At 34.9% G+C, this 26,501-nt stretch overlaps 5 non-coding genes across 5 annotated transcripts; all 5 read right to left on the bottom strand.

Moving 5' to 3' along the window:
• Positions 1–13,420: 13,420 nt before the first annotated feature.
• On the bottom strand, positions 13,421–13,492 carry TRNAH-GUG (transfer RNA histidin (anticodon GUG)). Its single transcript has one exon. It is a non-coding gene; the product is annotated as a tRNA-His (tRNA).
• Positions 13,493–13,945: 453 nt separating this feature from the next.
• On the bottom strand, positions 13,946–14,019 carry TRNAI-AAU (transfer RNA isoleucine (anticodon AAU)). The gene has a single exon. It is a non-coding gene; the product is annotated as a tRNA-Ile (tRNA).
• A 2,462-nt stretch (positions 14,020–16,481) lies between these two features.
• On the bottom strand, positions 16,482–16,555 carry TRNAI-AAU (transfer RNA isoleucine (anticodon AAU)). Its single transcript has one exon. It is a non-coding gene; the product is annotated as a tRNA-Ile (tRNA).
• Positions 16,556–19,458: 2,903 nt separating this feature from the next.
• Positions 19,459–19,530, bottom strand: TRNAH-GUG (transfer RNA histidin (anticodon GUG)). Its single transcript has one exon. It is a non-coding gene; the product is annotated as a tRNA-His (tRNA).
• A 4,851-nt stretch (positions 19,531–24,381) lies between these two features.
• Positions 24,382–24,453, bottom strand: TRNAH-GUG (transfer RNA histidin (anticodon GUG)). The gene has a single exon. It is a non-coding gene; the product is annotated as a tRNA-His (tRNA).
• Positions 24,454–26,501: the final 2,048 nt, after the last annotated feature.

Genomic DNA, 26,501 nt, shown 5'->3' with positions numbered 1-26,501 from the left:
GGCACTGACGATTCGATGCCAAGATCAACGGTTTCAAAGTTACGTTGTGGTGCACCTATGAACTGAGGCACACTACGAGTTTTGGCATCGAGCGAGATCGCTTTTCTGAATCCAAACAAAATGTGATCTCTCAAAAATGAGATAGATTATTTTAGGCCTTAGTATCACCGTCCTATAGCATTTGACAGTTCATTGATAGCCCTCACAAGCTCTGAGTTATGACCCTTGAAAGATCGACCTCAAAATGCACTTAGAGCACCTTGGAGACTCCTCAGTACGGGGTGGCCGCAAATGATGGATGGTCTTCATGGCCAGAACAAGGGTGCGACTGAGGTTCTCCCGCCCATTCGGAGCTAATGGCACTGACGATTCGATGCCAAGATCAACGGTTTCAAAGTTACGCTGTGGTGCACCTATGAACTGAGGCACACTGCGAGTTTTGGCATCGAGCGAGATCACTATGCTGAATCCAAACAGAATGTGATCTCTCAAAAATGAGATGGTTTATTTTAGGCCTCAGTATCATTGTCCTGTAGCATTCGATAGTTCATCGATAGCCCTCACGAGCTCTGAGTTATGACCCTCCAAAGATCGACCTCAAAATGCACTTAGAGCACCTTGGAGACTCCTCAGTACGGGGTGGCCACGACTGATAGAGGGTCTACGTGGTTGGAACAAGGGTGTCACTATGGTTCACCCACCCACTCGGAGCTAATGGCACTGACTTGTAGCCGTTAGGAGTTACATTTTGAAAAGTTGTCAAGAAAGGTTGACCCCTTTGACTTGTATCATGAAAGGTTGCTTTGTGCCTTGCTTGATTGTTTAAAGACTACTCCATGTGTCACTATCTTTCTTGGAAAAAAAATTGCTTTTGAACATCAAGCTTGCAATATTATCAATTATTGTCAAACTTTTTCAACCAAGTCAAAACATCAAATGCAAATATTTGTTTGCATTTTTTGCTAAGGGGAGTTTCATAAATTGACTTCGATTTTCTATGTCTCTAGTGCTTGAACATGCTTAAAATGGCTCTTTGGTCTTAGAGCTATTGGTATTTTCTAACTTCATGGTCTATGATATGTATACTAAGAATTTCTTTCAGTAAATGGTTTCCTTGATCTATTGACTACACTTAAATTTGTTCACTTGTCATCTCTCTTTCTTTATGTTCAATACAAAGAGCTAGAAGAGACAAATAATCTTTTTTACCTTCATCTCTCTAAGCACATGATAGAAATCAATTCTAAACTTGAGAAAATGTTAGAGGAGAATATTGCATTCTTAAATTAATCTCCCTTAAGACCTTTACATACACATGGGGCATTCTTAAATTAATCTCCATGGAAGAAAATTTCATAAAACTAAAGATTCCATAGTGTTGAAACATAAAATCCAAGATCTCATTTATGATGGGATTGTTGATACCTCTAATGACTCATGTGTCACAAGATCATGCTAATGAACCTATGTCAAGTGATGATTTCCTTGACACCTTCACTTCTTATAACACTAATGAACCTCCTAAAGTGTCAAAGCTTTTGAAAATGCCTCCACCAAACAAAGAACCTAATTCTTTCCATATAGACCATGCGTACCCTCAAGGGCTACAACTAAAAGAAAATCAAGCTAACCATGCGTACCTTATTTTACTTTCTCATCTACTCATAGCCTTCATATCCAACTTCATATCATGTCATTATGCATGTGCTATCTTGCTTATTGGTTTTAATTGCTTATCCTACATGCTATCTTCTTTCATGGATTTCATGGCTTATCCCAAATGTGCTTCATACAACTTTTCAATATGAAAGTCTTTCAAAACATTATACAATATTATGACTCTTTATGCTTTCAAATTATATGATTGGTTGCAAAATGGAAGAAATCAAGTATTCTAATTGTTCATCCATACTTTCTAGATTTTTCTTATTTGATTAGTTTGATAAAAATAGCTTTAATAATCATAATGTCAGCTTTATGTCAAATAAGGAAAAAACCAAATCTGTAATAAGATATCTGCATGCAATTATCTTTCATATAGTTATAAATGCTCTTAAAATTGTCGTTATAGCCTTGTATCACATGCAAATATGATTTGGAAGAACTTATTCAATATCTTCCTCTTATAATTCCTTACAAAGAACCTACCAAAATACAAAAACCATATACAAAAAAATACACATTTTACATCATAATACATCATAAATTTTAGAAATTCTCCCCAATACCACCCCCCTCCAACTCTTCATGATGTACCTACATTCCAATATCATAAAAAAATTAGTAACTTATTGTATTAAACAAGATAATCATCAATTCATTAAATCATTATGAAGAAAATAACATAAGAAGTATATATACCTAGTCGAGTATTCCAATAAGGTCCTCTCTCTGTTTTAGGGTCTCCAACAGGGTTTATTGATCAGCATTAGCAATAGTAAAAAGTTCTTTTACTTTTGGTCTTCCTTGATGCTTCAATAACTTTACATTTGTTGCTACAATAAGATGCGAATATATGAGAATTACTTTGTGCTTCTGATAGTCTTCAAATGCAGGAATTCTGTTCCTTCTAAGCATGTATGTCCGCAGCCAGGTTCCAGCAACAACCACTAAACCAGTAGGATACGTGAATCCATCATCATCTGTGATCGATTGTGCAAGATTTTTTTTTGCCTCTTACACAACGTGCTAACCAATAATTGGATTTCTCATCATTCCCCTGTGGTGCAACCAATGCAAAGACATGTCCTGGCTGAAGTAGATCTGATAGATGGTTATGCTCAAGTGAACTTTCCATGTCATCATTTTTGATAGAGGGTATGATAGACAATGGAGTAAGATAATGTGGAGCCCATGTGTCCACCCACTCACTTGACTCACAGTGATCCCAATCACACTGAAAACAAGTACGACAAAAGCAAGCTAGTTATCGTGTCCAAATGGTCCATGTACTAAAATTAGAGCTCCGAAATGAATGCATTTTTGATGAGTCTCTCACTGTAGCACAATCTGATCTATCACCTATGAACCCTTCCTCAACCAACCAAAAGAACCTGCGTACCACTGAATCAAGAGTCCCCCCCTATGATAATGTTAAACTACACCAATCAACAATGCTACGAGCGTCAAGAAACTCTATTGTTGAAATCTTCAGTTGCTCCTTAACTAGAGCTCTCTTCACACATGCCCCTGCTCCATCATGTTCCCCTTTTCCATGGTCGGACTCAAAAAAACTCCAAATATGAGGCACCCCTCTCTCTACATGCATCCTACACAACCAATAAAATATGCGAGCATTCTTGAATTGACCTGTACAGTTATCTGACCAAATGATATGTCTATCCATAGCAATTGCATGCTCATGTAAGAAATCAAAAAAATTATCAAAACAATGTTGCACAAACTCGTGAGAGTGATATCTATCATCAATCATATAAAAATGATACTCTCTAATAATCTTTCGATTATCTTTCGCACTATCAAGGGCATGTTTATATGTTATGTGAACAAAAATTGCAATTTGAATGGAGTTGTAATACTGAGATTGTGTCTCATTTTGAGGTTGCAATGTGTAGTTCTCAGCAAAATCAACAACTGATATAATAGTGCCAATGGGAAAAGTCTCCTTACACATTCTAAATTGTTGATCCAACCACTGAGACCTGTGACTATGTCTTGCATACTTGTAAAAAAAATTTGCCTTGAAATCTGAAATAAAATTAGCCACACTGATATTTTTTCCAACCAATTCACATCTAGAGCTCTCACTCCCACTCTTCAATGTGTATTTCACCATTTCATATACCTTTTCTTTAGTATTATTTTTCCAAGATCTTGTTTGCACCCCTCATGGAAACATGTGTCAAACTTGGATAAGCCACCACATTTTGAACACTTCTCATTTAAGCAAGCATTTCTATAAAAGGAACAGCCATCAACTCTATGACATAAGAGTTGATCTAGCAAGTCTCTTGATGATTTTGGAAGCCCACTAGCCCCACAATCCTCCAACATTTTTTAACTATGCAAAGTAGAATGGATGGAGCGTAATAGTTCATGGTGCATAGAAAACTCAACATGATATTTGCAACAATATGTATTTCAAATTTTGAATGGCACACAATAAAATAGCTTCAAAGATTCAAAAGCCCTTTGTGATATATGAAGACTTGGATGACTCTCTCTAAATTGTTTGAACAACATAGTTTGACTTACTTCTAAATGGTGTTTAGGATGTGGTGTGCGATCTCTGATGCCAATTCTCAACTTTTTTCTTTAGCATTGGGTGATACTCGTGAGTTAGAGTGCCAAAATTATGTAATTTCTTCCTTCACATTGTCAGATAGCTTCTTATCAAAATGTGGAAGTCTCCCACCAAATGCCCATGTTTCATTTTGAAGAGGATCATCAATTTTCTCTCGTTGACTAAGTGCTCTTCTCAAAGTAGTACGATTTAGATTCAAATCAATACAAGTTTGTCTCATATATCTACCCTTTTTTCAAATGATGACTTACCAAAGAGGTTGTAATGACCCCTCGAGCAGCTCTATTATCCTTCTCTCTGCTATTTTTCCCAATGCTATTGAGAGCACTAAAAAGATTCTTCATGATAATGACATTTCTTTCCAACTTTTTATTGACACAAATCTTCAATTTGGAAAGCATAGGTCTCATCTTTTGCATCTTTAATAAGTGCATGAAAAGCTGACATTGCTCTACCACTGTCTTGTTGCCGAAAAATATCTGATATAGTCTTGAAGCCCATAACCGAATGGTTCTTTCTGATTTTTTTCCTTCTAAACTATCAATAATCATTTCATCAATTTCAATTATCCATTTTGGTGTTTTAGAACCTTCATGCCGATTATAATTAGGAGATATGTAAGGTTCTTGCGCATTAGGTTCCTGTGCATTGTCATCTTCGACATGGTCAATTATGCAATTTGGATTATGACTTGGTGGCATTTCTTCTTCAAAATTTTCATTCTCCAAATTTTCAATTTCGGCATTATCGTTTTCAATAGGTACATTTTCATTCCCTAACTGTACATATTCATTATCTGATTCTATGATTTCACCTTCGATTAATTCATCGTTAACTTGGCTGATATATAGCATACCTTGTCTTTTTCTTCGATATTTCATTTTGTCCCTTTCTCTATATGTTGCAATGTCTTCATTGGATTATCTTCCTTTTGCGTTTATCCTTTCGACAACTGCTGCTCCCCTTTCAGATGACAAATTCGAACACCTAAGGTTATATTTTCAAAAAAAAATTGATTAGTTGGGCCCCAAAACGCGACTTTTTTCAAAATCCATGAAAAAAAAAGTGAAAAAGTGATGTTGTCAGGTCTGCAGGGACAGGGAATTATTGGGAATTGGTGCCAGTAAAATCAGATATCCGATTTTAAATTGGATATCCGATCCTAAATTGGATATTCGATATTGCAAAGTGAATTTTTGGAGGGAAACCTTGCTATAATTTCCCTCTTTTGCCATAATTATATTAATGTTATCAAAATCAAATCTTGCTATAATTTTTCGACTTTGGTTTATTACTAAGCTAATAGTATAGTAGTATTCATATATAATAGGATTAATAGTATAATAGTATTAATATAAAGTATCAATAGTATTAATATATAATAGTATTAATATATAGTAATATTAATATATAGTATTAATATAGCTATAGTATCAATATTATTATACGCATAATAGTATTAATATTATTACTATAGATATAATAGTGTAAATATTTAGTGTTTATTTATATTATTATTATTATTTTGCTACAATATAGTATCAATATATATATTATTATTGTAGCTATAATAGTATTATTATTATTACTATAGATATGATAATATTAATATTTAATGTTTATTTATATTATTATTATTATTATCACAAAATAGTATAAATACTATATATATATATATATATATATATCCTTTCATATTTTAACCCATATAGATAGAAACGATTTGAATATGTCCATAGGAGTCCTAGGACCCCTAGGGACATATGTCATCGTTTGATGGGTAAAAGAGGGTCGTAGGTCACCCTATGACCCCCTTTGACCCATATGGCCCATTCAAATATGTCCTTAGGACCTTTAGGGACATATGTCGTCATTTAATGGGTCAAAGGGGGTCATAGAGCACCCCATGACCCCCTTTGACCCATATAAACGATTCGAATATGTCCTTAGGGGTCCTAGGACCCCTAAGGACATATGTCGTTGTTTAATGGGTAAAAGGGTGTCATAGGTCACCCTATGACCCCCTTTGACCCATATGAACAATTCGAATATGTTCATAGGGGTTATAGGACCCTTAAAAATATATATCATTGTTTAATGGGTCAAAGGGGGTCATAGGTCACCCTATGACCCCCTTTGACCCATATGAACGATTCGAATATGTCCCTAGAGGTCCAAGGACCCCTAGGGACATATGTCATCGTTTAATAGGTCAAAGGGTGTCATAGGTTACCCTATGACCCCCTTTGACCCATATGAACGATTCGAATATGACCCTAGGGGTTATAGGACCCCTAGAGACATATGTCATTGTTTAATGGGTCAAAGGGGGTCATAGGTCACCCTATGACCCCCTTTGACCCATATGAACAATTTGAATATGTCCCTAGGGGTTATAGGACCCCTAGAGACATATGTCATCGTTTAATGGGTCAAAGGGGGTCCTAGGTCACCCTATGACCCCCTTTGACCCATATGACCCATTCGAATATGTTCCTAGAGGTCCAAGGACCTCTAGCGACATATGTCGTCATTTAATGGGTCAAAAGGGATCATAGGTCACCCTATGACCCCCTTTGACTCATATGAACGATTTGAATATATCCTTAGGGGTCTTAGGACTCCTAGGGACATATCTCATCGTTTAATGGGTCAAAGGGTGTCATAGGTCACCCTCTGACCCCCTTTGACCTATATGAACGATTGGAATATGTCCCTAAGGGTTATAGGACCCCTAGAGACATATGTCGTCATTTAATAGGTCAAAGGGGGTCATAAGGCACCTTATGACCCCCTTTGACCCATATGAATGATTTGAATATGTCCCTAGGGGTTCTAGGACCCCTAGAGACATATGTCGTCGTTTAATGGGTCAAAGGGGGTCATAAGTCACCCCATGACCCCCTTTGACCCATATGAACAATTCGAATATGTCCTTAGGTATTCTAGGACCCCTAGAGACATATGTCGTCGTTTAATGGGTCAAAGGGGGTCATAGGTCACCCTATGACCCCCTTTGACCCATATGACCCATTCCAATATGTTTCTATGGGTCTGAGGACCCCTAGCGACATATGTCATCGTTTAATGGGTCAAAGAGGATCATAGGTCACCCTATGACCTCCTTTCACCCATATTACCCATTGAATATATCCCTAGGGGTTTTAGGACCCCTAGAGACATATGTTGTCGTTTAATGGGTCAAAAAGAGTCATAAGTCACCCTATGACCCCCTTTGACCCATATTACCCATTAGAATATGTCCTTAGGGGTCCTAGAACCCCTAAGGACATATGTCGTCGTTTAATGGGTCAAAAGGAGTCATAGGTCACCCTATGACCTCCTTTGACCCATATGAACGATTTGAATATGTCCTTAGGGGTCCTAGAACCCCTAGGGACATATGTGACCTATGACCGCCTGTGACCCATATGACCCATTCGAATATGTTCCTAGGGGTCCGAGGACCTCTAGCGACATATGTCGTTGTTTAATGGGTCAAAGGGGCTCATAGGTCACCTTATGACCCCTTTTGACCCATATGAACGATTTGAATATATCCTTAGGGGTCCTAAGACCCCTAGGGACATATGTCATCGTTTAATGGGTCAAAGGGTGTCATAGGTCACCCTATGACCCCCTTTGACCCATATGAAGGATTCAAATATGTCCCTAGGGGTTATAGGACCCCTAGAGACATATGTCATCATTTAATGGGTCAAAGGGGGTCATAAGTCACCTTATGACCCCCTTTGACCCATATGAATGATTCAAATATGTCCTTATGGGTCCTAGGACCCCTAGGGACATATGTCATCATTTAATAGGTCAAAGGGTGTCATAAGGCACCCTATGACCCCCTTTGACCCATATGAACGATTCGAATATGTCCTTAGGGGTCTTAGGACCCCTAGAGACATATGTCATCATTTAATGGGTCAAACGGGGTCATAGGGTGACCTATGATCCTCTTTGACCCATATGGGCCATTCGAATATGTCTCTAGGACCCTTAGGGACATATGTCATCGTTTATGGGTCAAAGGGGGTCATAGGGCACCCTATTACCCCCTTTGACCCATATGAATGATTCGAATATGTCCTTAGGGGTCTCAGGACCCCTAAGGACATATGTCGTCATTTAATAGGTTAAAGGGCGTCATAGGTCACCCTATGACTGCCTTTGACCCATATGAATGATTCAAATATTTCTCTAGGGGTCTTTGACTCATATGAACGATTCGAATATGTCCCTAGGGTGATTCGAATATGTCCCTAGGTGTCTTAGGACCCCTAGGGACATATTCGAATCGTTCATATGGGTGAAAGGGGTATGTCATCCCTATGACCCCTTTTGACCCATTAAACAATGACATACCCCTTTGACCCATATGAATGATTCGAATATGTCCCTAGGGGTCCTAGGACCCTTAGGGACATATGTCGTCGTTTAATGGGTCAAACAATGTCATAGGTCACCTTATGACCCCCTTTGAGCCATATGAACGATTCAAATATGTCCTTAGGGGTTATAGGACCCCTAGAGACATATGTCGTCGTTTAATGGGTCAAAGAGGGTCATAGGTCACCCTATGACCCAGATGAACAATTCGAATATGTCCCTAGAGGTGCTATGACCCCTAGATACATATGTCGCCATTTAATGGGTCAAAAGGGGGGTCATAGGTCACCTATGACCCCCTTGACCCATATGAACGATTCGAATATGTCCCTAAGGGTCCTAGGGACATATTTGAATCGTTCATATGGGTCAAAACCCCCTTTGACCCATATGACCCATTCAAATATGTTCCTAGGGGTCCGAGGACCCCTACCGACATACGTTGTTGTTTAATGGGTCAAAGAGGGTCATAGGTCACCCTATGACCCCCTTTGACCCATATTACCCATTCGAATATGTCCCTAGGGGTTCTAGGACCCCTAGAGACATATGTTGTCGTTTAATTGGTCAAAGCGAGTCATAGGTCACCTTATGACCCCCTTTGACCCATATTACCCATTCAAATATGTCCTTAGGGGTCCTAGAACCCCTAGGGACATATGTCGTCATTTAATGGGTCAAAGGGACCTATGACCCCCTTTGACCCATATTACTCATTCGAATATGTCCCTAGGGGTCCTAAGACCCCTAAAGATAGATGTCATTGTTTAAATGGTCAAAGGGGGTCATAGGTCTTTAACCCATATGAACGATTCAAATATGTCCCTTGAGGTCCTACGACCCGTAAGGACATATATCGTCATTTAATCGATCAAAATGAGTCATAGGTCACTTTATGACCTCCTTTGACCCATATTAACGATTGTAATATATCCCTAGGGCTCTTAGGACCCCTAAGGACATATGTCGTCGTTTAATGCGTCAAAGGCGGTCAATGGTTGACCTATGACTCCCTTTGACTCATATATATTAATAATATACATATTTATTAATAACATACATATTAATATAATTATATATATATAACATTATTATATTTAATAAAAATATTACGTTATTATATATAGATTAATAACATATATATATATATATATATATATGTATTACTTTATTATATTTAATGAAAATATTATGTTATTATATATATATTAATAACATACATATTAATATAATAATATATATAATACATATTATATATTTATATTTAATATATTACGTTATTATATATATATATATATATATGTATAATATATTATTGTATATATATATGTATAATATATTATTATACATATTAATATAATAATATATAATACATATTATATTTAATGAAAATATTACGTTATTATATATATTAATAACATACATATTAATATAATAATATATATATATATATATTACATTATTATATTTAGTAAAAATAATAATAATATAAATTATATTTATAGATTGTAATAAGATTAACATAACATATTAGTATATATTGTTAGATTATATCTTATATCTTTACATTACGTTATTATATATATAATATATTAAAATACATCTTTACATAGTAATATAAGTGAAATAATTTAGAAATAATAAGTTGTGACTTTTAAACCCGATTTTCCCTCCAAAATGGGTTGAGATTTTAAATTTGCCCACCTCAACATATCAGATATCTGATTTCATATGCGATTGCAAATCGGATATCTGATTAGGCTTGGTAAATACCAAACTTACCTGGTCAACCCAAAAGACGTGTTTGAAGAGGGTTTTAGTGATACTCAGACTTCGGGTAGCCGTCTGACAATGTTATTTTGATCGAAATTGAATAAAACGAAAAGGGTTTTTAATATCGATATCTAAATTTCATAAATATAATTTTTGTCAAATTCTAAGTTCGATAAGTATTTATTAGTTAATTATCAATGAAGATAATTGTAAAATGTTGATTGACATACTAATTGAAAAATAGCTATAACTTTCAAATGGTATAACATTTTTTAAATCTAAAAGTTGCGTCACATTCTATACTTCGGCTAGTATAAGAAAAAAATATATATATATTTAATTTGGTAAAAATTTCTATTAGTTAGGGTGGTTAGACATGAGATTTTTTTTTTCCAAAAAATTTTTGGTAGAAAATTCATAGTTAATTATTTATTTGAAATAAAAATACCGAAAAATATGCGTCACATCCGAGAATGAGTCTACTTTTGATATCTATAATTATATTTAAAAAATATTATGATTTGATTTTGATTAAGGTGGTCAGACATACACCTACTTTTTATTTTCGTTCTGAAATTTTCTTAATACTGAATTAAAATCCAAACTTTTGACCAATTAATTATTTTTTTCTCCTGATAAGACCTGGTAGTTTAGGAACTACATTCAATTTCTTACAGATTATTTTCTTACAATTTTTTGATATAAAGTCCATAACCACTTCAAAATTATGTGTCAAGTTGACATAAACCTGATTTACTGATTTTTCACTGCCACTTAAGGCCATAGTTTGGTACACTATAATCCTGCACATACCTGTGTATGTTATACATTCTTACTTTAAAAAAAAAATTTATTTAGCAAACTTAGTAAAACTTTAGGTTAATTCTTTTGAATCCCTTGGCGGTATATATATATAATAAAAATATTACGTTATTATATATAGATTAATAACATATATATGTATAACTTTATTATATTTAATAAAAATATAATGTTATTATATATGTATATATATTAATAACATACATATTAATATAATAATATATATAATACATATTATATATTTATATTTAATATATTATGTTATTATATATATATATATATATATATATATAATATATTATTATACATATTAATATAATAATATATAATACACATTATATTTAATGAAAATATTACATTATTATATATATTAATAACATACATATTAATATAATAATATATAATACGTATTATATATATATTACGTTATTATATTTAGTAAAAATAATAATAATATAAATTATATTTATAGATTGTAATAAGATTAACATAATATATTAGTATATATTGTTAGATTATATCTTATATCTTTACATTACATATATATATATATATATATATTAAAATACATCTTTACATAGTAATATAAGTGAAATAATTTAGAAATAATAAGTTGTGACGTTTAAACCCAATTTTTCCTCCAAAATGGGGTTGAGATTTTAAATTTGCCCACCTCAACATATCGGATATTTAACTTCAAATCGGATATTTGATTAGGCTTGGTAAATACCAAGCCTACTCGGTCAACCCAAAAGACGTGTTTGAAGAGGGTTTTAGTGATACTCAAACTTCGGGTAGTCGTCTGACAATGTTATTTTGATCGAAATTGAATAAAACGAAAAGGGTTTTTTAATATTGATCTCTAGATTCTATAAATATAATTTCTGTCAAATTCTGAGTTCGATAAGTATTTATTAGTTAATTATCAGTGAAGATAATTGTAAAGTGTTGATTGACATACTGATTGAAAAATAGCTATAACTTTCAAACGGTATAACATTTTTTAAATCGAAAAGTTGCGTCACATTCTATACTTCGGCTAGTATAAGAAAATAAATAAATAAATTTAAATTTGGTAAAAAAATTTATTAGTTAGGGTAGTCAGACACGAGACTTTTTTTTTCGAAAAATTTTTGGTAGAAAATTCATAGTTAATTATTTATTTGGAATAAAAATATCGAAAAAATATGCGTCACATCCGGGTATGAGTCTACTTTTCATATCTATAATTATATTTAAAAAATATTATGATTTGATTTTGATTAAGGTGGTCAGACATACACCTATTTTTTATTTTCGCTCTGAAATTTTCTTAATACTGAATTAAAATTCAAACTTTTGACCAATTAATTATTTTTTTTCTCCTGATAAGCCCTGGTAGTTTAGAAACTACATTCAATTTCTTACAGATTATTTTCTTACAACTTTTTGATATAAAGTTCATAACCACTTCAAAATTATGTGTCAAGTTGACATAAACTTGATTTGCTGATTTTTCACTGCCACTTAAAGCCATAGTTTGGTACATCATGATCCTTCGCATACCTGTATATGTTATACATTCTTACTTAAAAATATATATATATATTTAGCAAATTTAGTAAAACTTTAAGTTAATTCTTTTGGATCTCTTGACGGGACGTTATATGCTAGTTTAGAATTCCTATTGCACTAGACAAGGACATTTCTACCAAAGGTGATTGTGAAATTTAGCTTTAGATCACCGTAGGGTATTTGGAAACGTATACAAAAGGATTATTGGCTGGCTACCAAGGAAAGTGGCATCTCAGATTTCATTCAGAAACTAGTTTAAGATTATTCGAACATTTTCTCTTTAAACGCAGCTTTTCAGTGAGTCATGAACCTCGTACTATATGCATTGTGAAAATGGGAGTCGAGTACACATACGAGGTTTTTAACTCAGTAATTTTATGGTTGTAAGCACGTGATAATCAACATTGAACATACCATTTAGGGCTGTAAGGGCAGTTTTAATCTTTCTGAAAAAAAAAACTGTTTACCGTATTGTTGTAACAAACTACAACAGAACAAAACTGTTTACAGTATTATTGTAACAAACTACAACAGAACAAAACTGTTTACAGTATTGTTGTAACAAACTACAACAGAAAAAGACATTTCTCACAGCATTAGAAGTACTGTGGCTGCTGGGATTCGAGCCCAGGTCTCCACGGCCACAACGTGGAATTCTTACCACTAAACTACAGCCACAAGTGATGACGAATGGCGAAGCATTTACAGTTTTATAAGGTAGGTAACAGATCTGATGGTATTCGTTTTGTGTGTCTGCAAATAGCCATTTTGTTAGAGGTGGACAGCGCAGTGTTAAGGCAAGATTCCAAATATTTCATCCATAAAAATGACTGGCGAACACTTCATTATCCCAAGCATAAGTTGAAATACAGTATAAAACATCGAAATCTGCAAATGTGTGTTTAAGCCAGGTTTTATCGCCCATAAATCATTTTCGAATTATGAAATGCTTTGAAAAAACTTCTTGCAGTTAAATCTTCAACTTGTTCCTTCCATACTTCTCTTAAACTTTTTTATAAGTTATTATTTGGCCAAAAACACATTATTAGTGCCTAAGCAACAACTACATAGAGTTGATTTTCAATCCCTTCCGCATTGTAACCCACGTAGAGATTAAAAAACAGCTGTAAATGGCCTATGCAGGTCTCGAACCTGCGACCTTCGCGTTATTAGCACGACGCTCTAACCAACTGAGCTAATAGGCCTGTCTAATCAATTTTCTGATATCTATAGTGAGTTTAGAATTATCAAAAGTTCAGTAAATGTGGACATCTTCATAATATCTTAATTTTGTTGACTTCTTCGGAGGCATTCCCTTTGAGAATTGGTCTAGCGAGTAACTTCTGGTCTTTCCTACTCGAGTGTCTGATTATCCCAATCTACAATGTAATTTGTCCACAATTCTATTTGTCATTAGGATGAGCAAGCAAAAAGACAGAAAGCTAAGTATTTTGGTTTTTCCTTTTTAGATAAAGCTAGTAGTTAAAACTTTGTTTTAGCTGGAATCTGTAGCAGCATCTCTTTGGCTGCCCTTCTCATACTAAGGAGTAAGGACTTTAAATTCAGTTTAGGTTGTTGTTTATCCTAATTATTCTTATGCTGTATAATCTGCTAAAACGCTAGCTTTGGTTGCTCTATATTTTCATTTCGGAATGTTTCATCTAATTTGAATCTTGTAAACTTTTAACTTTTCTAGGATAATCAAACTATCTCGGCTTCAGCCCCTTATTCATCAAGAAAAACATAGAGAATGATGAACATACAGATAATAAAAGCTAAATTTAAATTATTGATGATAAGAATTACATAATCTAATTTGAAAATTCTCGAACTATCATTATAAAATAAAGCTTTATCTTCAACCAGGCTAATTGATATTTTCCATTTTCTAAAACTCATGAATTTGTATGAATGAGAAGCGCTTCCCCTGAAAAGGGGAAACCTGTGCAATAAATTCATTACATCTAGGCTAAGCATCTGCCATGCAATTGAGTGGGGTTCTTTATACTTTTCAAACAGTCCTCTGATGTTTGTAAAAGCAGCCATTGCCTCCTCACAACTCAAATCTTTAAGAAGAGTCTTTTCTAGATTGCTATCTCCCTCTTTCACAAGTTCTTTTTCCGTCCTATGGATATTTACCTTGTATGTAATATTGTTTAGGCTTTAGCAAAGAAAACGCCACAGGCTTCTGGACTGGATTTTCTCTAATGCAGCATAGGAATGAAGCCATCTGGGTTATTGTTTTGCATCGGACAGAGCTGCTCTGTTTCTGTAATATATAATTCAAATTTCAATCAGAGCCAGAGGCCAAGGGACCATTCTTATTATGGACAATGGTCATTTGTGGAATTAATAAATTTTGGTATTTCTATCATGTATTACTTCCTTCCAATTAGACCTAAATGGATATCCTGTAGAAAGGCTGAGAGCTATGCAATGTAATATCATTATTTGTGAAACCAATTACTTGATATGATCTTACCTGTCCCTTAACCCAGAAGAAGATTTTACATTCTTGTGAGAAAATGAATCCTTAGAAAATATTCTAGTAGTATGGGTTTCAACTGTCCTCAATTAGCCTGTGTTAGCATGAATGGTATTAGCCTGTCAGAGAGTGGCATGAATCGATGAAGTATGCTTTTACCAGTTTACAGTTTTAATTTATTTTTCCTATAATTTTAAGAGTTGCTCGCAAGATTGGGTGGTTTTTATTGTAACTGAACACATGTTTATCTATATGAGCTTCATTTTCTGCTGAAATTTCTTAAAGGAAACAGCTTATTTTATGTCAAATCTTGAAACTCTTTTCATATAAAGCAGAGCTCAAGGTTGATGAAAATGGCTCTTTTGTGGATTATACTTTAACGTGATTGGGCTCTTTTTTAAGTGGGGTCTAGATGTTATTGTGTATTCACTGTTTCTGCATTTCATTCTTCTATTATAGTGAACAGTTAAAAGTAGATTTCCTGAATTCAAATCCTAACTACATTTCTTTAGTGTTAGCATATCTACATAAGCTTTACATATAGGCTATATTTAAGGCTTTCTATAAGATTATGCATCTTTCAACTAAACAATCTTGGTGTGCAGAAACTACAAAACCTCGAAACTTCATGAATCTGTATGCAGAGATATTATTGTGGCTGCTGAGATTCGAGCCCAGGTCTCCACGGCCACAACGTGGAATTTTTACCACCAAACTACAGTCACAAATGATGTGGACATGTCAAACCCTTAAATTCCATCCTTTATTGAGCCGGTGGGTAATAGATTTGATGGCGACCCAGAGTGGGGTTTAAATTCATTTTAAAATGACTGGTGAACACTTCATGATCATAAGATGAAACAGCGTACAGAACATCAAATTATGCAAATATTATTATTTAAGCTACGTTTCATCCCTCGTAAATCATTGAAGAATAATAAGATATTTACTAAATACCCCTTGCAACAACACTATCATTCACGATTACAGAGAAGGGACAACAAAAGCTATAAATTGGCCATACTGAAGCTAAGCCTCATTATGCCCAAATGACATGGTTAGTGCGTAAGCAACAGCTAAATATAGTTAATTTCAAAATATCCCGGACTGTGATCAATGTAGAGGTTAGCGACCGGAAATATGATTGTAGGGAGAAACAGTTTCAAACTGCTAGTCTCGTGGTGGCCTATGCAGGTCTCGAACCTGCGACCTTCGCGTTATTAGCACGACGCTCTAACCAGCTGAGCTAATAGGCCTGTTGTTTTGGTAGTCTCACTTATTAGTAAGTTTCTCAGCAATTCTCTGGTTCCCATAGGATCTTCAAAGTGTATCCAACCAGCTACAATCTCAATGATACTAAGAAAGACATAATTATTTTTTAAACTCTACTTTTATGGTTAAGTTTTAGTAGTTTGTAGTTGAAAATGGTCATCAACCCTTCCAATATCTTTCTATCAATTTTGAGAATAGTATGAGATCTCTGCAATATAGAATGGTATGTTTTGTGATGCAGTGCAAAACAAGAGAATTTCTAATGGAGATGTCCTAGCCCCAAAAAAATAACCACACAATGGAATATTAACAAAAACACAAGATCTGATATCAATTTACAACTCTATATTCATAAAAACAACTGATTACACTTAATGTGTTGGGCTGTAAGGTCTTCCCAGTTATGGCCAAATACAAAGCAATTACAATAGCAACAAGATCCCTCAAGATCCAACTCAAATCCTAGCTAGCTCGGATCTATAACACAACAACAATCTGGTAGAAACCTCCAAGATCTCAATGTGTGCTTGCAAGCCACTAAGCAACCTCCTTGTTTCTAAACCGCAACCACTAGCTCTTCTCCAAATTCGCTATCTTAGATAATCCTCTACTGATAATATTGAATCCTCCAAATCATAATCCCCCAATAATCCATACTGATTTTTATATCAACACATGCTCCTTATATAGCTAGCTAAGCCACAAGTCAGCTAGTCAAGCATTTAATTACAATATAGGTCCACCTTGAAAAAGTAAACCAAAACTATAACAAATATAAACAAAACTAAATGTCAAGTTACATTTAAGCCCACACATGACCCAATAACATGTTCCTATCTTAACAAGATCCCATTCATCATACAAAATTAAACTACACACATTTCATGTGAAATTGTTTAAAAATCGATACTCGAGCAAAATCATGATATCTTCTAGCTCCGATTGAATCAAGACTTGTGCTTTGAATTAGAGGTAGTAATTTAGGTCCTCTACAACCCCTTAAGTGCACAAAGGCTGATTTTCCAAGGACAAATGTGCATCCATTCCAAAAGTCATGCATAGAAATCCGTTGCAAAAACTGACAAAAATCGATACTCCAGGAGAATTTCCATATCTCACAACTCATAATGAATTGAGACTTGCGCTCTTAACCAGAGGTAGTTCTCTAAGCCCTCTTCAATCCCTAAAATTTGCAGCCTCTGAATCATTGCGCAAAATTAGTTACATCTCTAGTAGCAACGGTTGAAATTTGAATATTGTTAACTTTTTACTTTTCTAATTTAATCAGAACTATCTCCACTCTGGCCCCTTATGAAAAAATCAGATGAACAAGCAAATAATAAAAGTAAAATTTGATTATTGAACAAAAAAATTTGCATAATCTAGTTTAAAAAATTTCAGATCATTATTCAATATAAATGTTTTGTTTTTAACCTATGTAATTGATATTTTCCTCTTTCTAACCTGCACGAATTTATATGAGTGAGGAGTCCTGAAAAGGCCAAACCTTATGGCCTATACAATTGATTATATATACTTAAACTAAGTATGAACCCTACCCTTCAATTGAGGGAGGTTCTTAATACTTTTCAAACAATTCTCAGATGTTCATATAAAATGTAGCATTGAGAATCCATCTTCTTTGAAAAAGAGATCGAAATCTAATTTTCCTTTTTTGAGAGCAAATGGCATCGGAGTAGAAAGTAACATTGGCAGAAGAGAGCAGGTGAAAGCAGCCATTGCCTCCTCAATACTCAAATCTCTAAAAACAGTCTTCCTTGATTGTCATCTCCCTCTTTTACAAGATTCTCTCCTTCCTCTGGCTATTCATCTTCTTCCTATTATTGTTGCCACAGGTTACAGCACTAGATTTTCTCTAATGCATTATAGGAATGAAGGCATCTGGGTTATTTTGCGTTTGACAGAGCTACCCTGTTTCTCTAATATATAAATCGATGAGAGACAGAAGCAAAGGGGCATTTCATATTATAGACCATGGTCATTTGTGGAATTACTATTACATATTCCTTCCTTCTGATTAGAGGTAAATGGATTTCCAATAGAAATGCTGATAATGATGCAATGTAATATCATTAATTGCCAAAGAAATTACTTTATATGATCTTACCTGTACCTTAAACCAAAAGAAAATTGTATGCCCTTGTGAGCAAATGAGCCCCTAGAAAACAATCTATTAGAATGGTTTTTGACTGTCCTCAATTAGCCTGTATTAGCATCAATAGCATTTGCCTCTCAGAGAGAAGCATAAATTGACAAGTATTGTTTTACCACTTTACAGTTATAATTTATTTATCTTGTGGTTTTTAAGGGTTGCTCACAAGCTGAGTTGGTTTTTGTAAATGGGCGCCTGTCTATCTATATGAGCTTCAATTTTCTGCTGAAATGTCTTAACGAAATGTGAACACAGCTAGCATTGAATGAATATCTTAAAACTCCTTTCATATGATGCAGAGCTTAATGTTGATGGTAATTGGCTCGTGTGGATTATACTTTGTTATGATTGGGCTCTTCTTTCAAGTGGGGTGTAGATGTTATTGTGTATTCACTGTTTCTGCATTTCATTCTCAACATGGTGAATAGGAAACATAACAAATTGTATAATAAAAAATGTTATAAAAATTTAAACGAAAAAATCAGTTCTTGAATGTACTTAAGAATAAGAGGATTTTTCAAAATGTATAGCAATGAATTGATACGGTGGTCGCATTTCTTTACTGTGAGTAATGTCTACATAAACTTTACATGCTGCCTTAAAATATTTAAGGCGTTCTACAAGATGATGATTATTTCAATTAAAAAACAAACCTTGATGGTAAGAGCAGGTCGCAGACTTAACTAAAATAGAAGTCTACAGTCCGGAAGATATTGTGGCTGCTGGGATTCGAGCCCAGGTCTCCACGGCCACAACGTGGAATTCTTACCACTAAACTACAGCCACAACTGATTTTGACAGTCCAACGCTTTCTAAATTTCGTAATTGCATTAACCTGGTAGGTAATAGATTTGATGGAGACCCACCGTGGGGTTTCAATTCATTTTATGTTGTCCTGAAGGAACAATTTTGTTGAGGCATGATCTAAGTTTGAAGCCGCTTAACACAGCGACTACAAATTTCATCCATTAAAATGACTGGTGAACACTTCATGATCATGAGATGAAACACTGTACACGTCGTCAAATCATCACAGATTTGTATTTAAGCTAGGTTTTAGCCCCTACACATCATTAATGAAATGCTTTGAAATATCTTCTTGTAGCTCAGAGTTGCACTTGTTTCTTATATACTTGTCATCCTACACTTTTGTAATCCAAAACATTGTTAACTACACATTGCAATAACAGTACTATTACCGATTTGTGAGAAGGGACAGTAAAAGCTATAAATTGCCCATAATGAAATTAAACTTTAGTGCACTTTCATATAATAGATTTCAATCTGTTCCGGATTTTGATCCACGTAGAGGTCAACTATCAGCAGTATTACCGTAAAAATTACAGCTTTAGAGTGGCCTATGTAGGTCTCGAACCTGCGACCTTAGCATTATTAGCACGACACTCTAACCAACTCAGCTAATGGACCAGAATTTTAACCAAGAAAATCTAAATGATGTCGAGAACTCTTCTTTTATGATTTAGTTTTAGTTGGTTGTAGTTCAAAATGATCTTCAAACACTCTCTCTCTTCCTTCTCTTCCTTATTTTCTAAGGGAAATGATCTAATAGTCATTACCTACAATTTCTAATTTGTATATTAAAAAAAAGATAATGTTTTTGGTGAACCTTCATACATGAGTGAACAGGTTAAAGCTAATCTTTCGGTTTTCCCATATTTATGAAGCTCTGTGTAGAACTCATAGAGTGCGAGGTGGTCTAAAAGTGTCATTTAAAATGTTCTCCCAATACCCACCAGTAAGATCCCCAAATAGCTGATATAGTACTTTTTGCACAAAAGGACCAATCAACAACCAAGAAAACTAAAATGTAATCAACTATTAGTACATGTGTGATCAGTTATTAGTACCTTTTTATGGTGATAATTGAGGGTTTGAACATGGTGACAATGCATACATGGGCAAAAACTAGCTCATTTCCCTATATCTCTCCATCTCCCTCTCTGCCTTTCCCTCTATATCTCTCTATCTCCCTCTCTCCACCCACTTCTCTATGTGATCTTCATTTCAGATCTAAAATGCCTACACTTTCTATTGTTGGTGTGACTTCTTGCAATTGAAGAGATCATGGTCTTCTTTGTAGGTCTGTGGTAATTTCTACCAACCAAACTTTATTAGTCAAAAATACATTCAAGCTAAAGTTACCCAACGTCCAAAGCAAACTTTGGTCATTTCAATTTATGACTATAAGCTACTGATCAGTAACTATTTCCATCACATGTTTTGATGTATGGTATGACTTTAGATTTCTAGATTGTTCTTAGATTTCTATAAATAGAGGCATTGTGTAAGGATTTAAGTATCAAATCTATATCTAATTATTGTGGATCATGAGTGGATAAAGCATGTTGTACCATTTCCAGGAATTGTTTTAGATTTCAGTAATATTAATGAGTATAGTGTTGTAGCACATGTTAATATGTCTCTGTGTTTTACATTGATTTGAATGTTTATCTTTAAGTATGTGTTTGTCTTTCATCCACTCCATCCACCTCCAACAATATTAAACATAGAATCGGCATTATTTCCTCTTTCCTCCTCAACATTCAATTGCACAATGACCTTTATTTTTGAATGAAATCAAGTAGCACATCATCACCTTCCTCTTTCTCAGCCTTAGCCTTGGCTTCTATCTCTCTACTATCTCTCTAGAATGAGCCATTCTATTTGTCCAGTTATAGATTTTATATTGCATTTGCATTTATTTATTTTTGTTGCCATGGCAGTATGATGTACACATGATCCTACGCATGCAACTGTTTTCCTAGCAATCCTTTTACATATGATGATATCTCTATCACAATTTGATTCTTCCTTCACCCGGAACCTCTAAGATGGGCAATCTTCCATTTCATGGCTATCTCACTCGATGCAAGTACCTCAATAAAATTGAGTTTGGTTTCTTGAATACGTAGAGGTCTACTCTTACATTTGTCTTTCTCTCCAATTTTATTTGGACATACATTTTACATATGAGCTTCCCTTTCACAGTAAGAACACCTGGTGTTTGGCCTTCGTCTTCCTATTTCCCACTTCATGCTTTCCTCTCTTAACTGCACTTGTTCAATTTTCAGTTGAAACTATTTGACTCTTCTATTTTCTCTTTCGTTCTCTCCTCCATGACAGCACTGAAATTCTTCAAATAGGATAGTGTTATCAATTCTGAGAATGATATGAAATCTCTGCTATCTAGATCCATCCTTAATGATGTTACGTGATGTCAATTGTATCCTTTTAAAAAATGAGCATCTTCTGTATGTTACTAATTTTGTTCTCTTCTTCGGAGCTATTCCCTACACTTTTAGAATTGATCTACACAGTACTTTCTGGTCTTTGCTACTCAAGTGTATTTATCCCCTTCATTACCCCAATCTGCAATGTAAATTGTCCACAATTCTATTTTATTTATGTGCTCTCCAAATTTTGTTTCACTTTCTATATATATAACTGGTGGGTCAACAAGCACACTTGATAGAGATTGGGTTACCTTCACCCTCCACTTTCAGACCTTAAAAATGGACAAAAATAATGCTAGTTGATTATTTTTTCTTCTTAACTTGAATATGGCAATCAATGCCCATTGTCATTCTCTGAACAGCTTTGGTCGATTACATCAATAAATCTGTAAATTAGAGCTATTCCATTGACGCATATTTTAGGTCATGAACTCTTTCTCTTTCTCTTTCCTTTGTTTTTTTTGCCATTTATCAATGTCTATCATTATTATTTATCATTAAGATGAACAATCAAATAGGCAGAAAGTTAAGCATTTCGAATTTTTTAAAAACAGATCTGTACGAGTTTAAACCTTACTTTTAATGGACTGTAGAAATTACATGAATCTTAGAAAAATAATAGTTTAAACCTTGTTTTAACTGGAATCTTTATGGCTGCCTTTGCTGCTTCTCGTACTACAGACTTTAAATTCAGTTTACGTTATTGTTTATCCTTATTATTCTCATGCTGTACAATCTGGTAAGGGGCTAGTTTTGGTTGTCTCAAATTTTCATTCTGGGATGTTTCAGCTATTCCAGTGGCAACGATTGGAATTTGAATATTATAAACTTTTTACTTTTCTAATCTAATCAAGACTATCTCAAGTTCGGCCCTCATGAAAAAATAAGACGAGCAAGCAATAATAAAGGCCAGAGGCCAAGGAACAAGTCTTATTATCGACCATGGTCATTTGTGGAATTAATAATTGTGTTCTTTCTATTATATATTCCTTCCTTCTGATTAGAAGTAAATGGATTTCCAATAGAAAGGCTGAGAATTATGCAATGCAATATCATTATTTGCCAAAGAAATTACTTTATATGATCTTACCTGTACCTTAACCCCAAAGAAAATAGTATCTCCTTGTGAGCAAATGAACTCTTATAAAACAATCTAGTAGAATAGATTTTTTTGACTGTCCTCAATTAGAATGTATTAGTATCAATGGCATTAGCCTATCAGAGAATAGCATAAATTGATAAGAATGGTTTCACCACGTTTTTTTTACTAAGCACAAATTCACTGCTATTATCTATTCACTGTTTCTGTATTTCATTCTGCTAACATGGTGAACAGGAAACATGGCGAAGTGTTAAATATCCTAGATTCCTCTCTCCCTAGTGTGTGTCATTGCTTCAAAGTTCAAACCATGTGTTACTGCAGCCAAAAGATTAGGATCTTGATGTTGTTCTAAGGATCCCAATATTATACTATTTAAACAAATTGTATAATAAAAAGATGTTACGAAGTTTTAAATGGAAAAATCAGTTCTTGAATATACTTACCAAAATCAGTTCTTGAATTTACTTATCCAAATCAGTTCTGGAATATACTTACCAAAGGAAACTCGGGAGCTTCAAGGATAGTCCCTATTTATATTAGGGACTTCATGGGTCGGATTTTAGCATGCCAAGTCCCAGCAATATTCACAGAAACAAACAATGTTGCAGAAGCAATTGTGCATGCAGGTCTGATTCTAGTTAGAAAATTCAATTACACCACATTCTCTTAAAAAATGCATCTTAAAGGAGATTCGGTAATATTAATTAATGCTTGCATCAGTAGACTTTGTCAACAATAGTAATTACGATATGTTCTGCAACAAGCTTGGTATATTTTAGATCATTGTGAAGCATTCAGGATTTTGCGCACACATATTGTGAAGAGAACAAAATGGTAGATTATTTAGCAAACTGTGGACTAAAAAAGAGTCCACCGCCAAGGAACCTAAATGAGATGACCATCCCCAATTCCAATTGCTGCTTCATACCGAATATCCCATTACACGCAATGATATGATCTGTGTCATCCGTCGTACAACTCACTTCGACTTGATTGGTGTACATTCAGCTGATTCAGGCCTTTGAAACAAAACATCTAAACAAGCTTAGTGCATCATCCATAAATTGTCCCTTTGTAGTTAGACTATTGATGGTTATATTAATATACGTAACTCTGTAATAAACTATTCATTATAATATATTATAGGCATGAATAACATGCTAAAGTATGTAGAAAAGGCCTTTCTAAAAGATTGTTTATTTCAATTTAAAAACGAAATCTTGATGTTAAGGGGACGTCACAAACTTAACAAAATCTTTAAAATTACAAATCTGAAATATTTGTGGCTGCTGGGATTCGAGCCCAGGTCTCCACGGCCACAACGTGGAATTCTCACCACTAAACTACAGCCACAACAGGTCAAAACAATCACTTCTCTCAATTTTATTAACCCGGTGGGTAGCAGAATTGATGGAATTTAAATTCTTTTTATGTTCTTCTGTAGTACCGATTTTGTTGAGGTATGATCTAAGTTTGAAGCAACTTTAACGCCGCGGCTACAAATTTCATCCATTAAAATGACTGGTGAACACGTCATGATCATGAGGCGAAACAGTGTACAGAACATCAAATTATGCACAGATTTGTATTTAAGCTAGGTTTTTATAATTGGACTCCTGTTTATTTATATGACCTTCAGTTTTCTGCTGAAAGATCTTAATGAAATGTGAACATAGCCATAACAGCACTGAATGACTTGTTAATATGCCAAATCTTGAAAGTCTTTTCATATAAAGCAGAGCTCAATGTTGATTTTGGAAAAAGAGGAGTAAAAATTTATTAAGACAGAAAGGAATACAAGAAGGAGAGCTCAACAAGGAGCTCGATCGTGAGCAACAAGATCATCAAATTCTTGCACCATCTCAAAGGAAAGTTGCCCCTTATCCATAATATTCCAACCCGGATCATGACTAGAAGTCCATTTGGCTAAAAAATTAGCAGCTTTGTTCCATTCACGAGGAATATAAGTGAACCTAATGAACTGAAAAGAGGTAGAGAAGAGAATAATCTAATTAACAACAGTGGCCAGCTGCCAACTAACATCCTCAAGCTCCTGCGAGGAAAGCAAGTTCATCACCACTTAGGAATCAGACTCACAGATAATCTTACTCCATCCCCGCAAGCAACACTGTTCCACAGCATATAAAATAGCTTGAGCTTCCATGAGATTGTTATTGTAATCACCTTTATGAACTGAGAAAAGGAATTTAACATCACTAGAACATAGAAGGAAACCTTTGATGTTGAAGCTGCCTGGACATAGAAGGAAACCTTTGAGTTGCAGCCCCATCCTAAAGATGAAAATTGAGGTGATTGCATATAGCAAGATCAACTAGATCTAGACCCCCATCTAGCTCACACTTCACTTGAATAGTTTCCTGAAGAGAATGTGAGATCTTCCACCAAAGATGCAAAACACCAAGCCGAACCTCTTGGAATATTCGACAATTCCTCTCCAACCAAATATGCCAAAGCATGAATGATGGGCCAGCAATCCAAGCAGCATGGAAAGGAGAAGACTTGGAGGGAGCAATGCCCAAGCGGGCCCAGAACTCAGGCAAAGAGGAAGCATGCCTACAAGAGCAACCCCAAGCACTCCACCAAAGGTGCCATAGATGAATAGAATAGGTGCAATGGAAGAATAGATGGGAGACAGACTCCTCCCCATTACCACACAAAACACAATAAGAGGGGCCCTGAAATCCATGTTTACAAAGATTATCCCATGTAAGACAGTGGTTGTGAACCACTAGCCACATGAAAAAATTGCACTTGGACCAAGAAACTTTATTCCAAACTTGCTTCCACCAAAGGACCTCAGCATCCCCAAATAATTGTCTAGTTATCTCCTGATACCCAGCAGAGACATGATATTTACCAGACAAGGTACCTCCCCAAGCCAAAACATCTAGACCTAGCAAAGAGGAACACTCTCTAGAGGCCAAAATTTGAGAAAGCTCCTGACGATCCACGTTTGTACCTCCAGGAGGCCAATCAGAAGAATGCTTTCAGCTATAACCAACAACAGGTCCCAATTGATAAGGAGTCTTGTAATGAGCCACTTTATCCCATCTAGCGGCATGAAAAGAGTCACAAAGAGACTAAAGATGAGGGTACATGGATAAAATGGAAGGGAATCCATCCCAAGCATCAGACCAAAACAAATCCTCAGAACCTCCTTTACATATCCAGAATAGACCCCTCTTGACTAACACTGCACCTGTCTTCAAAGTATGCCAGACCATTGAGCCACGACCTTCAAGAAGAAGTGCAGAAACAGAGCAAGGATCAACACCATGAAAACATTTATGAGTGATAATATGAGCCCGAAGTTGATGTTTTCCAGAGCACCATCACCAATAAAGTTTAGCAGCCAATGCTTGACTACTCAAGAGAGCTGA

The sequence above is a fragment of the Cupressus sempervirens genome, chromosome 2 (genome assembly GCF_028749045.1).
Source record: "Cupressus sempervirens isolate cs-2001-9-10 chromosome 2, ASM2874904v1, whole genome shotgun sequence".
In the NCBI taxonomy this organism is placed as follows: Eukaryota; Viridiplantae; Streptophyta; class Pinopsida; order Cupressales; family Cupressaceae; genus Cupressus; species Cupressus sempervirens.
The sequence above is the reverse complement of the archived record's forward strand: the minus strand, read 5'-3'. Positions and strand labels throughout refer to the sequence as shown.